The 14,199-nt window shown below is 38.3% G+C and overlaps 1 pseudogene across 1 annotated transcript; it reads right to left on the reverse strand.

Annotated features, from left to right (window-relative positions):
- Positions 1 to 12,659: 12,659 nt before the first annotated feature.
- LOC100945005 lies at positions 12,660 to 13,883 on the reverse strand (annotated as a pseudogene). The gene has a single exon (XR_002771813.1). The product of XR_002771813.1 is annotated as a leucine-rich repeat-containing protein 42 pseudogene (transcript).
- Between the last annotated feature and the right edge of the window lie 316 nt (positions 13,884 to 14,199).

Below are 14,199 nucleotides of genomic sequence, written 5' to 3' on the forward strand. Positions count from 1 at the left end.
TTAAATAATCTCTACAAATACCTAATAAATTATAAATGTTGTGTAAATCTCTGTTATACTATATATTTTTAAAAAATTATATTTTTTCATTTTTTTTATTGTTTTTTTCTGGATATTTTTGATTCTCTGTTGGTTGAATCCATGGAAAGCTGAATCCACAGATGAAGAACCTGTGAAGGCAGAGAGCCGATTATATTGTCTGCATGTATATCTGCATTGCTTGTTTATATATCTTCTGAATTGCTAGTTAATATCCCTTATCCATTTTTTCTAGTGTTTTATTAATAATCTATAGGAACTGCTAAAATAGTAGGATTTTTAACCTTTTCTGTGCTGTACATGTTACATGTATTTTCTCCTAATCTATTGTTGTTATTTTTCCAATTTTCTTTGTAGTATCTTTTGTCATATGTAAATTTTAAATTATGCTGTTTAACCTATAAATCATTTTCTTTGCAGATTCTGAGTTTTGGGGTATTTTTAAGACTTTCTAACATGAAGATTTAAACAAAAAATTTTTTTTACTTCCATAGTTTTGTTAGTTTTGTATTTTATGGTTAGATATTTTTTCCTTAAAATTTTTTTTGTTATGGGAAAGTTCAAACATACAAACGTAAAGATAATAGTATGATGAATCCCCATATATCCTTCATTCAACTATGCATAATTTTTGAAAAGATGGGGTCTCAGCCAAGCGAGGTGGCTCACGCCTGTTTTATTAGCACTCTTGGAGGTTGAGACAGGAGGATCCCTTGGGCTCAGGAGTTCGAGACTAGCCTTAAGGAGAGTGAGATCCCCGTTTCTACTTAAAATAGAAAAATTAGCCAGGTGTTGCGGCAGACATCTGTAGTCCAAGCTACTCAAGGAGCTAAGGCAGGAGGATTACTTGAGCCTAGGAATTTGAGGTTACTGTGAGCTAGGTTGATGCCACAGCACTCTAGCCTGGAGGAACAGAATGAGACACTGTCTCAAAAAGAAAAAAAAAAAAGAGATGGGGTCTCCTTGTGCCCAGGGAAAAGTGCACTGGTGTTATATCATAGCTCACTGCAGCCTCAGGCTCCTGGGCTCAAGCCATCCTCCTTGAGGCGGCTAATTTCCTTTCATCTGTACCTCCCCCCTCCTCCACTCCTGTATTATTTTGGAGCAGATCCCAGGCATATTATTTCATTTGTAAATGTTTCAGTATGTTTCTCTAAAAGATAAAGATGCTTTAAATATGTAACCACATACCATTATTGTACTTAAAAATGCCTAAAATGCTTCTTTGTTGCATAAAAAATCGACATATCTTACGTTATTCTACTTTTTATTTCATTTTTATTTTTATATTTTTGAGGCAGTCTTACTATGTCATCCTTGGTAGAGTGCCATAGTGTCACAGCTCACAGCAACCTCAAACTCTTGGGCTTAAGGGATTCTCTTGCCTCAGCCTCCCGAGTAACTGGGACTACAGGTGCCCGCCACAACGCCTGGCTATTGTTTTGTTGTAGTTGTCATTGTTGTTTAGCAGGTCTGGGCTGGGCTCAAACCCACCAGCCTGGGTGTATGTGACCAGTGCCCTACCCACTGAGCTACGGGCACTGCCCAATATTCTACTTTTCAACATATTTTTTAATTGCTATTTTGCTTCTTCTCTTAAAAAAAAGGAGGGGTGGGAGATATTAGAGCTACAGTCCTCCCTCTGGCTGCTCTTTCTCTCCTTCCAAAGGAGTTTATAGAGTAAAAAGTGAAATTTCCCCTTAGGTTCCTCCCACCAATCCCATTGCTTTACCCAGAGGTAAATTAGTACTGATAATAATACATTTCCTTTTAGATCTTATACTGGATATTCATTCATACACACACATACACAAACACACATTTTTTCCCAAACTTGGAGGGAATGTTTAAGATGGTCTAAGGTAAAATATAGGCCATAAACCATCATCTTTTTCTTTTCTTTTTTTTTGAGACAGAGTTTCACTTTGTCACCCTTGGTAGAATGCTGTGGCCTCATAGCTCACAGTAACTTCAAACTCCTGGGTTCAAGCGATTCTCTTGCCTCAGCTCCCCCAGTAGTTGGGACTACAGGTGCCCACCATAGCACCTGGGTATTTTTAGAGACTGCGTCTCACTCTTGCTCAGGCTGGTCTCCAACTTCTGAGCTCAGGCAATCCACCTGTCTCAGCCTCCAGAGTGCTAGGATTATAGGCATGTAATTTGCTGGGCCCCAAATCACCATCTTAAAGCTGGGGTGTGTGGGTGTGTGTTATCTTTCCATAAACAATGACAATGTGCCCTTTTGTTATTTATTTATTTATTCATTTATTTATTTTCGAGATAGGATCTCACTCTGTCACTGAGGCTAGAGTACGGTGGTGTTATCTTAGCTCCTTGTAACCTCAAACTCGTGGACTTAACCAATTCTCCTGCCTCAGCCTCCCAAGCAGCTGGGACAACAGGCACCTACCACACTTGGCTAATCGTTCTTTTTTTTAATGGACAAAGGGTGTTGCTTTTGCTCAGGCTGGTCGAACTTCTGGCCTCAAATTATTCTCCTGCTATGGTCTTCCAGAGTGTTGGGATTAGAGGTGTGAGCCACCGTTCCTGGCCTGATTATGTACCTATTTTTAAAAATGTTTTACTAATTCATTTATGTATTATTGTGGTAAAATGTACTTAAGACAATTTACAGTTTAACAATTTTTCAAGTGCACAGTTCAGTGGTATGCAATCATCACCATTCTCCATTTCCAGAAATTTTTCATCATCACAAACTAAAACTCTGTTGTCATTAAGCAATGATTCTCTCCCACTCCAGCCCCTGGTAACCATTATTCTATTTTTTTCTCTATGAATATATATTCTAGATATCTCATTTAAGTGGAAGCATACATTATTTGTCCTTTTGTGTCTGGGTTATTTCACTTAGCATAATGTTTTTAAGGTTTGTCCATATTGTAGCATGTGTTAGAATTTCATTTTGAAGGATGAATTAACATTCAATTGTACATATACCATGTTTATCCATTCAACTGTTGATGGATATTTAGGTTGTTTCTACCTTTTGGCTATTGTGTATAATTCTGTGGTGGGCATTGGTGTGCAAGTGTCTGAGTAAGTGCTTTCAATTCTTTTGGGTATATACCCAGAAGTGAAATCACTGATCAGATGGTCATTCTTTGTATAACTTTTTGGGTAACTTCCATACTGGTTTTGTGTTAAGCATTTACATATATTCTCATTGGAATTTTAATTGAGATTATATTAATTTTGTAAATTAATTTAGTGGCAATTTATGTCTTTTATACAGTCTTTTTTTTTTTTTTTTTTTTTGTAGAAACAGAGTCTCACTTTGTTGCCCTCAGTAGAGTGCCGTGGCATCACACAGCTCACAGCAACCTCCAACTCCTGGGCTTAGGCGATTCTGTTGCCTCAGCCTCCCGAGTAGCTGGGACACCACAGCCCACCACAAAGCCCGGTAGGGTTTGAACCTGCCACCCTCGGTATATGGGGCCAGCACCCTACCCCCTGAACCATAGGCACCGCCCTATACAGTCTTTTTTTAAAGAGCATAATATATTCGTGTCCTTTTTTCTAACCTTCCATAAAGCTTATATTTTTCTTTATAAAGGACTCATATAACATACTTCATGGCAAATTCCTGGTATTTTATGCATTTTGTAGCTACCACAAATGGCACCTCTTTTTCATCCCTCCATTCCTTCCTTCCTTTCTTCTGCTAACACAAGTTGCCTATTAGGTAATAGAGACTTCTTCCATGTCACTTATACAAATTCAATGACATAAATAACCTCCAAGGCTGGAAGTTTTGGCTAAGGAACTTAGTAGGTATGAAGCAGAAAAACAAAAGCCTTTTATCAAATGAACTCATTGGTACTAATAAGCCAATTCATTTGCTAATGCTTATAATGAAAAATGACCTGGACAGAAAGTCTGAAAAATTTAGAAAACATTTTCTGGATTAAAAAATATATGAATGATAAGGCAGTGCCCATAGCTCAGTTGGCAAGGTGCCAGCCATATACACTGAGTGTTGTGGGTTTGAACCTGGCCTGGGCCTGCTAAACAACACTGACAACTGCAAACAAAATATAGCCAGGCGTTGTGGTGGGCACCTATAGTTCCAGCTACTTGGGAGGCTGAGGCAAGAGAATTGTTTAAGCCCAAGAGTTGGAGGTTGCTGTGAGCTGTGATGTCATAGCACTCTACCCAGGATGACAGTTGGAGACTCTGTCTCAAAAAAGAATATATATATATATATATATGTGAATTATGATTTTGGAAATTAGAATAAAAGAAAGTGTGTTTATATATTTTCTATCTAAACCTTATAACATCAAAATGATTTATTTATATAATTCAATAGGAATATTTTCTGTGGGTTGAATGTCTGTCCCCTCCTCCCCCCCAATTCATATGTTGAAATCCTAACTCCCAAGGTTATGATATTAGGTAAGGCCTTTGGATATCATGAGGGTGGAGCTCTCATGAAAGGGATTAATGTCCTTATAAAAGAGGCCTGAGAGAAACACTTCATCCCTTCTACCATATGAGGGTCATAATGAGAAGATAGGCATTTATTAATCAGAAAGCAGGTCCTCACCAGACACTGAATGTTGGTAATTTGATCCTGGACTTCTCAGCCTCTAGGACTGTAAGGAGTAAATTCCGTTATTTATAAGCCTCCCAGTTTATGGTATTTTGTTATAGCATCCTCAACAGACTAAGACAAGATTTTAGGTGAAGCTATTTATAATGCAATCAAAAATTGCCAGATAGTAAGACATGGCTTTGCTTTTAGTGGCACTTATATTATAAACATACTGGGTGAATGGGGTCTGAGGACTAAGTCTTTTTTTAATCTCCTGTAACATGTAATGTCGCACCCAGAACTCTGCAGGTATTTGTAAAACATGTGCTCACTTCATGTAAAGAAGCAATTTTCACAGGGAAGAAGGCTTTTACAAGTAGAATGCATCCTGTAAGATTTTTTGATCTAGAGTTTTGTTGAGATCTTATTTCCCCAACTAGTTCTTAGTAGGAATATGAATTCAACAATGTCATTACTATTCCCTTTCTTACCATGCAAATGACTTAGAATAAAATAAAAAGGATTTTGGAAATGGAAAAAAAGTTGAAATATCTATTTTCTTGACTGTAGGAGCTAGAAGTCCACAACACCAAAGGAAAACATTTTAGTTTCTTTGTTCAAAATGAATTTATAATATAACTATATGTACTATTTTATCTATATGGGCATATTTTCTTAGATTATATGAACCATGAGAGAGACATAGCTCTGTCACTAGGTAACTGTGTGACCTTCAGCAGATTCTTAGCCTTGGCTTCCTTAATTGTAAAATGAGAACATCTCTATAGTCTCATTCAGGTGTAATTAAAGCTGTTTTATAGCAAAATCAAATATCAAATGTTGACAAAGAAATGAGGTCTCTAGGGTTGAAAAGTTGTTGACATGCTATGGACATGCTATGTTAATATTCAAATGGAAGCTAGCCACTAAAATAACTTCCTAAGCAAAATATTTAAATCTAGGACCTGAAGGCCTTCTTTCCTTCCATCTGTCTATATTTTTCTATCGAAGTAATACATGCGTATAGTTTGAACTGTTGACTAATTCATAACAAAATTCACAGTTTTCTTATGAAAAACTACTTTTACAGCCGGGTGCGGTGGCTCACTTCTGTAATCCTAGAACTCTGGGAGGCTGAGGTGGCTGTATTGATTGAGCGCAGGAGTTTGAGACCAGCCTGAGCAAAAGCAAGACCCTGTCTCTACTAAAAACAGAAAAACTGAGGCAAGAGGATTGTTTCAGCTCGATTTCAAGGTTACTGTGAGCTATGATGCCAGGGCACTCTACCCAGGGCAACAGCTTGCGATTCTGTCTCAAAACCAAACCAAACCAAACCAAACCACTTTTACCTTTTACCTGGTTATTTTGGTATTCATCTCCTTGTCTCAAGATCTGCTTTGTCCAATATAAATAGAATGCAAGTCACATCTGTAATTACAAATTTTCTAATAGCCCCATTAAAAAGTAAAAGGAAACATGAGCTTAATTTTAGCAATATATGTATTTTATAAGACTCAATATATCAAAACATTATCATTTTAGCATGTAATAACTATAAGAAATCATTTAGATATTTTACACTTTTTGATTCCAAGTCATTGAAATCTGCTGTGTATTTTACACTTCGAGCACATTTCAAGTCACATGTTAAATTTTCATTGGCAATACTTGATCTGTATTTAGATGTCATAAAATTTACAATTGAAAAAGTAGATTCACATACCCAAATTTGTTCCAAATATTCTTAAATTTTTTCAATAACTAGGTTGAGTATCAATTTTTAAATTTAAATTAGGCTAAGATAAATTAAATTTAAAATTCAGTTCCTTGTTCTCATACTTTCATTGCTTGATAGCCACAGGTGGTTAGTGGCTATTGTATTGGAAAGAGCAGCTCTAGTTAATATGTTTGCATCACTATTTCTTTGTTTTTTTATTTTTTAAGAATAAATAATTGTCTCTATACCATGGAAGATGAAGTAGCGAGGAAGAAATCAAATGCATTTGATTAGGTCTCCCTCTCAGTGCTATAATCAAATCATTACATTTAAATAACGTGATAATAACTTTTTTCTTTTTTCTACAAGAAAACATGACTGAAAAATAGTTTCACATTCAGTTTAATTTGATAACCATATTTATGCTAAATTCTGAGTATATAGAACAAATAGAGCTGTTACAAGGCATGACAGATTTTATTTTCCAAAGAAGTTCACAAAGTATCTACCATCTCACCTACTAACTATACTTAGAACATTATGTGGACACCCTCCTATCAAGATATGAGGCCTATGTTTTCCCTAGAAACTCAAAGACTTTTATGATAGTTTTGATCAGTTAGAATGGCAGTGACAGAGAATTCCAAGGCTAGGTCATAAAAGGCGATATGATTCCCTGTTTTTCTGGAATATGCTCTCTTGAAGATGTTAGCAACTACATAAGCAGTCGTCTGACTGCCCTCAGGCTGACATGCTATAAAGAAGCCAAAGTAGCCCACATAGAGAAATTACAAGGAAAGATGCTGGCCTATGTGAAGAGACCATCCCTGGTCAGTGCAGCTACTCCAGCACCCTACTCCCTGCCATTCCTTTACCAACCACCATCTGACTACAACCTAGTGAGAGACCTCGAACTGGAACATCCCAGATCAGCCTTTCCCAATTCCTGATGCACAGAAACCATGAGAGAGTTTAAAATGATTGTTGCTGTTCTAAGTCTTCTAAGTTTGGGATGATATGTTACATGCCAATAGTCACCATAGTACAAGGTGTTTTTTGTTTCTGTGTGATGTTTTGGTACCCTCTTCTCTGGAATTCAGGTTTTTTTGATTTGTTTTGCTTTTGTGGAGACAGGATCTTATGTTGCTCAGGCTGGAATGCAGTGCCATGAACATAGCTCATTGCAACCTCAAGCTCCAGGACTCGAGCAATGCCCTCACCTCAGTCTCCTGAGTCAATGGGACTGCAGATGCACACCACCACACCTGATCTTGAAACTCAGTTTCTTAATTTGACTGATATCTAAGGTCCCTTGCAATGCAAACATGCTATCATATCGACTTCATACATCATTTTAACCACTTTATATTTGCATTTTAAACTTTTCAAAACTCCTTTGTATGCATTATTTTGTCTAATCCTCCCAACAGACCTATGAAGTAAGCAGGGTAGGTATTAGTGAATGAGAAATCAAAAAATAAGGTTACATGTAATTCAGAAAGTTGAATTACACACTGGAGGGACTGGAAAGATCCCTAGTGGCAATTCCTTTTGAAAGGTAAGACCAAGGCATGGAGATTTTAAATAACTTGTCCACGTTCAAATAGGCAATCAAAAATTGGAATTAAAATTAAAGTCTTAAGTGGCACCTACGGTTCAGTGGGTAGGGTGGTGGCCCCATATACCAAGAGTGGCAGGTTTGAACCTGGCCCCCCGCCAAACTGCAAAACAAAAAATTGGCTGGATGTTGTAGCAGGTGCCCGTAGTCCCAGCTACCTGGGAGGCTAAGGCAAGAGAGTCACCCAAGCCCAGGAATTGGAGGTTGCTGTGAGCTGTTGATGCCACAGCACTCTACTGAGGGTGAAAAAGTAAGACTCTGTTTCTAAAAAACAAAACAACAACAAAATAACCCCTAAAATCTTTTGATCTTGGCTTAACTCATTAAAATCTCCCTCAATTTTGCTTTAGATTAATGCCCTGATTATGTCCAAATTTATTCACCCTGAGATATGCTAAGTTGTATGCTGCTTGACAGAAGCCTGCTGTTCTTGTGTTAATCAAAAATTTTCTTTCTTCTTTCTTATTTGCTATCCTTAAAACTTTGTTAGTGTCTAAAACATTCCATCAAAGTGTTTCATTTCAATGTTAAGTTAGACACAAATGATGATAATTATGTTCCAAAGTTTTAGAAAATTATGCACAAATTATCAATTAAGCAAATGCTTCAACAGTTATATGCCTCATCAAGAGAAATTATGCAAACTCTGGGAGAATGACAATTTCACACAAGATGTTTTTATTTATTACATTTCCTAAATTGTTGTGGATAATTTCCAATAACATTATCAAAATATTACACCATTTACATTCCAGATGAAATTTTTGAGATCAGAAATTTTTCTCAAATGTGTTATAATTGTGCACCCCCATGCCAGTGTTAGGTATAGATATGAAGTATGAAAAGTTTGCCAAACTCAATGTCTCTTAAACTGTACTCATTATATCTCCTACAAGTCTATTTTTCCTTCAGTGTTCATTGCTTTGGATAGCATTGTCATCAGGCACCCATTTACTAGAATTTGAAACATCGTAATTAATTCTAATGTCTTCTTCCTTGCACCCCATTTCCCCATATCTAATATATAACCAAGTCCCATTGACTTTACTTGTGAAATAGATCCTAAATCTGTCTTCTCCATTTCCATTCTAATTTAAGTTCATATTCAGGCAGTAGTAAAGAAAAATGATGGAAGGAAGGGGTTGGATACATGTATAAATGTTAAAACACGGTGTCGTAGGTAAGATGCAGTGGTTCACATGTGTAATCCCCGTACTCTAGGAGGCCAAGCTGGGCACAGTGCTTGAGCTCAGGAGTTCAAGACCAACCTGAGCAAGGGCAAGAGCAGTCTCTACTAAAAATAATTTAAATAACCCCAAAACTATAGTCCCAGATGCTCAGAAGCTGAGGCATGATGATCTTTTGAGCCCAAGAGTTGGAGGTTGCTGTGAGCTGTGACACCATAGTACTCAATTATGGGGCAACAGAGTGAGACTCTGTCTCAAAAAACAAAACCAAACCAAACCCCAAAACACAGTCTTCTTTAATTTGTTTGGAGTCTTTGCTCTATCCAGCTCAGTTTAATAAAACAAACTTTTATTGAGCCCCTACTATGTGCTAGATAATCTAGTACAGTGGTTCTCAACCTTCCTAATGCTGTGACCCTTTAATACAGTTCCTCACGTTGTGGTGACCCCCCACCATAAAATTATTTTTGTTGCTACTAGTAAAATTACTAGTTGTAATTTTGCTACTGTTATGAATTGTAATATAAATATCTGATATGCAGGATGTATTTAGATGACCCCTGTGAAAGGGTCGTTTGACCCCCAAAGGGGTTGCAACCCACAGGTTGAGAACTGCTGATCTAGTAGGTTCTTGACGGTACAACAGTAACTATGAAACATGATTCAGGCCCTTAAGGAGATAGATAATCACAAATAATTACAATATAGTGAAAGACAGAGTATCCATGATAAATATGTAATTTACCTAAAAAGAGTTTAAAAGAAGGAGGCTGAGGTAGGTGGATTGCCTAAGCTCATGACTCCGAGATCACCCTGAGCAAAAGCAAGACCCCATTTCTTCTTCTTCTTTTTTTGTTTTTGAGACAAAGTCTCACTCTGTTGCCCTCGGTGGAGTGCTGTGGTGTCACAGCTCATAGCAAGCTCCAACGCTTGGGCTTAAGTGATTCTCTTGCCTCAGCCTCCCGAGTAGCTGGGACCATAGGTGCCTGCCACAACGCCTGGCTCTCTTTTATGGCAGTTGTCATTGCTGTTTTAGCTGGCTGGGGCTAGTTTCAAACCTGCCACCCTCAGTATATGGGGCTGGCACCCACTGAGCCACAGGCACTGCTGAGACCCCATTTCTACTGAAAAAAAAGAAATAGAAAAACTGAGGCAAGGCTCGGCACCCATAGCTCAGTGAGAAGGGCACCGGCCACATACACTGAAGCTGGCAGGTTTGAGCCTGGCCTGGGCCTGCTAAACAACAATGACAACTGCAACCAAAAAATAGCCAGGTGTTGTGGTAGTCCCAGCTACTCGGGAGGCTGAGGCAAGAGAATTGCTTCAGGGGTCCTCAAACTTTTTAAACAGGGAGCCAGTTCACTGTCCCTCAGACTGTTAGAGGGCTGGATTGCTGGCCCTGGAGCAAGTTGGCTGCTAAGCAGGACAGGCAGCAGCAGCAAAAACTCCTGGTGGGCCGGATAAATGTCCTAGGCAGGCCGTACTTTGAGGATGCCTGGGTACACTATGATGCCACAGCACTCTACCAAGGGTGACATAGTGAGACTCTGTCTCAAAAAAAAAAAAAAAAAAAAGGAAAGAAAGAAAGAAAAGAAAAGAAAAAGAATAACTGAGGCAAGAGGATTGCTTGAGCACAAGTGTTTGAGGTTGCTGTGAGCTGTGATGCCACAGCACTCTATGCAGGGTGACAACTTGATACTCTGTCTCAAAAAAAAAGTTTATAAAGAGGTGGCTTCAGAAAAGTTTTGATGATCTGTAGGCAGATTAGTGCTGGAAGTTTATTGTAGACAAAAGAACAACTTGTGAAAAGTTATGGAATTGGCTTCCTGGTAAAATAGCACATGATAGACCCTCTCTGGTCCAAATTTACATTATATATATATATATATATATATGTCATATGTATACAGTATATAAATGCAAAAAAGGAAAAACTTATAGCTGAACTTACAAGCAAGATAAACAACTGTTTGTACTGTTTGTACAGAGATAGAAAATGATGGGGACCTAAAGCCTCATGTTTGGGTGGCACTGGTCTAGAATTTGATGGTGGTTCTATGGATTAAAGGGAGCTAACCAGAATCCATGCAAGAAGGAGAACAATGATCAGGGTCTCTGTTTAAAGGCAGTAACTGGAATGGCTTCTCCTCTGAGGAGGGAAGAAAAAAAGCTATTGTCAATAATTTGTAGAAGCTTTTTTTAAAGTTGTTAAACACATTTATTGAGCTGTTAACAATAACCAAACACAATGTATGACCTTTGGAAAACAAGAAATAGCAAATGGATCAATTCCGATCTTGGCAAATCCTACTACAGATATGTGACAAAGAGAGAAATAATTCCATTTCTTTATAGTCTGCAGTGATATATATATATACAATGTGTAGCTCTTCAATGTCCATCCTTTTTTTTCTTTTTAAATTGTTGAGTAAACAGAAGAATCATAATCTAGAAATAGGCGTCCTAGGTCGACTTTGTCCTGGCTCCCCTGTTGGCAGCACCCTCAAAGAGTCTTAGGACACTATCTGAGATTACTTGATGCAAAGTCTGTTTAATGCTGTCAAAGCTGTGTTTTTCTCTTCTCTTTCTTTTGGAAGAATTGTGTATGCACAAAGGAGAAGATATGGCTTTTTGCATGATGAAAGTCTAGGAAGGTGAGAGAACACAGATTAACAGCGTTGGGACCTGGAACTGATTAATTCCCAGCTCATTATAAGAGACTAGTAGAACATTCATACTAAAGCAGCACAAGGATAACTTGGGGAAAGAAAATTACAAACCAATTTCATTTATGAACAATGATGTAAAAATTCTAATAAAATACTAGAAACTCAAATCCAACAATGTATAAAAATAATAACAATGATTCATGACCAAGTAGGTTTATCATAGGGATGCAAAGAACACATCAGATAATCTATTAATGTAATACCACAATAACTGATTTAAAAAGGAAAAATATACCAATTTAATAGATGCAGGAAAGAAAAAATTCAAAATTAATCCATGATTAAATTCTTAGTTTCAACTGCATCTGTCATGTTTAGTTTTCCAAAGGTTTGGAACAGCAATATTGGTAAAATGTTGATAATTATATAAGTGAGATGGTGGAGATTCATTATATTATTCTATCTACTTTTGTGTATGTTCAAAATTTTCCATAATAAAAAAGTTTAAAAATACTCAGAGGTTAAAGAATAATTTTTTTAAAGATAGCAAAAATGTTTATTTGAAAAAATTACTGTTTTGAAAATACACACTAGCAATTATTACATACTTCCATACCATTTCCTTCCCCCACTAGTAAAGTACAACTATCTGCTTAGTATGTTAATGCCATTGGCAAATTCAAACAAAAAGTAAATCAACATCAGTCCCTGTTCCTCATTCATTAGAGCTGGGGGGTGGGAGGGTGGGGTGGCAGAAAGGTCAACTTGTATCCACTAATCATTCAAATTTAACAAGTCCCAGTCTTCCACAGCAAGATGGACATATTTCTGCTTTGAAGACTGTGAAGAGCTATTCTGTTCCTTCTCTGACTCCTCAAAAACTCTCTTTTTGCACTGTTGACTCCTGGCTTGAGACAGCTTCACATTTCAACAATGTCCCATGGCAGTCCAGGGTTTTCTCTCTATAGAACTGTAGTTTCTCTGAAGAGTTTATGTGGATGTCTGCCGGAGGACACTTCACTGGAGCTTCTGCTTGAGCCCACTTCCCATGGAAGTGCTGAGCTGCTGTTCGTGGCTCTGAGGTTTCCCGTGGCTTTGCAGCTTCCGCAGTCATACGCTCCCATTGCAGAATGATGTGGTCAGCCCAGCCCTCTGTCTTGCAGTTACTATGATCAAATTCCTTCAAAGGCACATTGGAGTGAATAAGGCCTATGTGAGTCTGGAGCTCGTGCTTGACAGCTTTGATGTCCTTAAGCCCAGTCCCAGAGATATCTAAGCAGTTGAGTTTTCTAAAAGAAAAGAGGTATCTTATTCCTGCGTCTGTAATCTCAGGGTTACATGACAGGTCTAATAATGCTAGATTTTCAAGGCCTCTTTTCATCACTCTAACTGGTGCTGTCATTTTCTGTACCCCAGCATCAGATAAACAATTATCCTTCAGGTGGAGTTGAGTTATGGTAGACAGGGCTTCACTGGTGAGATGTTCTAAAAGTTCATGCTCATCTCCAAGCTTGCAACAGGAAAGATCCAGGCAGGTCAGATCCCGGAAAGACTTAATCTCCTCAAGTTTTTCTGAAATCACCAGATACCTGTTTCTCAAACACAAGGAGCAAAGCACTAGACTTCCATAGGCCTCAGTGAATATCTGTAAAGCCCTCAGCCCCACCCCTGGCTCTGTGAATTTCTGTCTGGCTTCAGCTTCAGAGAACAGCTTTTCAGCAATCTGCTCAGGAAAGCCAACAAGGGAATCAATCTGATCAACATTGTCAGAGATGAAGCCCAGGATAAGGCTGAAGAGGGATTTGGGGGAGTACCGAAGATTTCCTTCCCGGGTATACGTGAAGATGAAATGATCAGTCTTCTCTTTCTGTGCAGTATCATCTTCTCCATTCATGCATAGCTCCACGGAAAAGCCTTTGGGACACAGTCTGACAGGTCTTGGTTTCTGTAGGCCACTCTTGACATCATCCAGAGCCCTATTGACCACGTGCAGCTGCCCATTTTCTTGCACGTAGATGGGCCTTGAGTCCAGGTGGCTTTCTGAGTAGTAAGACATTATCATAATTTTGACTCTTTGATCCCTTTGGCACTCACTGGTTCAAGCTGGAGGTGGGGGGAAGGTTGGAGAAAGGAGATAAAAAAATAGTTGGCATCTGAGGAAAGAGCTGGTGGGAACACAGTCAGGAGAGTTACAATGAGGCCTCCCTTCTTCCCTCTGCCAGGGTAGAAATTACTCACATCCACACACCAAGAAAACATCTGTCAACCATGGCCTTCATCCCAAGGCTGCAGGCACCCATGGTTTATTTGAAAATGTAATATTCTTGAGAAAATTTCCTGCATTAAAACTTGAACAGACACTAGTGCTGTACTACCAATAACTGGCTAACAATCCACTTAATTGTTCCGTGTCC

Source organism: Otolemur garnettii, unplaced genomic scaffold, assembly GCF_000181295.1.
Source record: "Otolemur garnettii isolate 467f Iridium unplaced genomic scaffold, OtoGar3 scaffold00009, whole genome shotgun sequence".
Taxonomy (NCBI): Eukaryota; Metazoa; Chordata; class Mammalia; order Primates; family Galagidae; genus Otolemur; species Otolemur garnettii.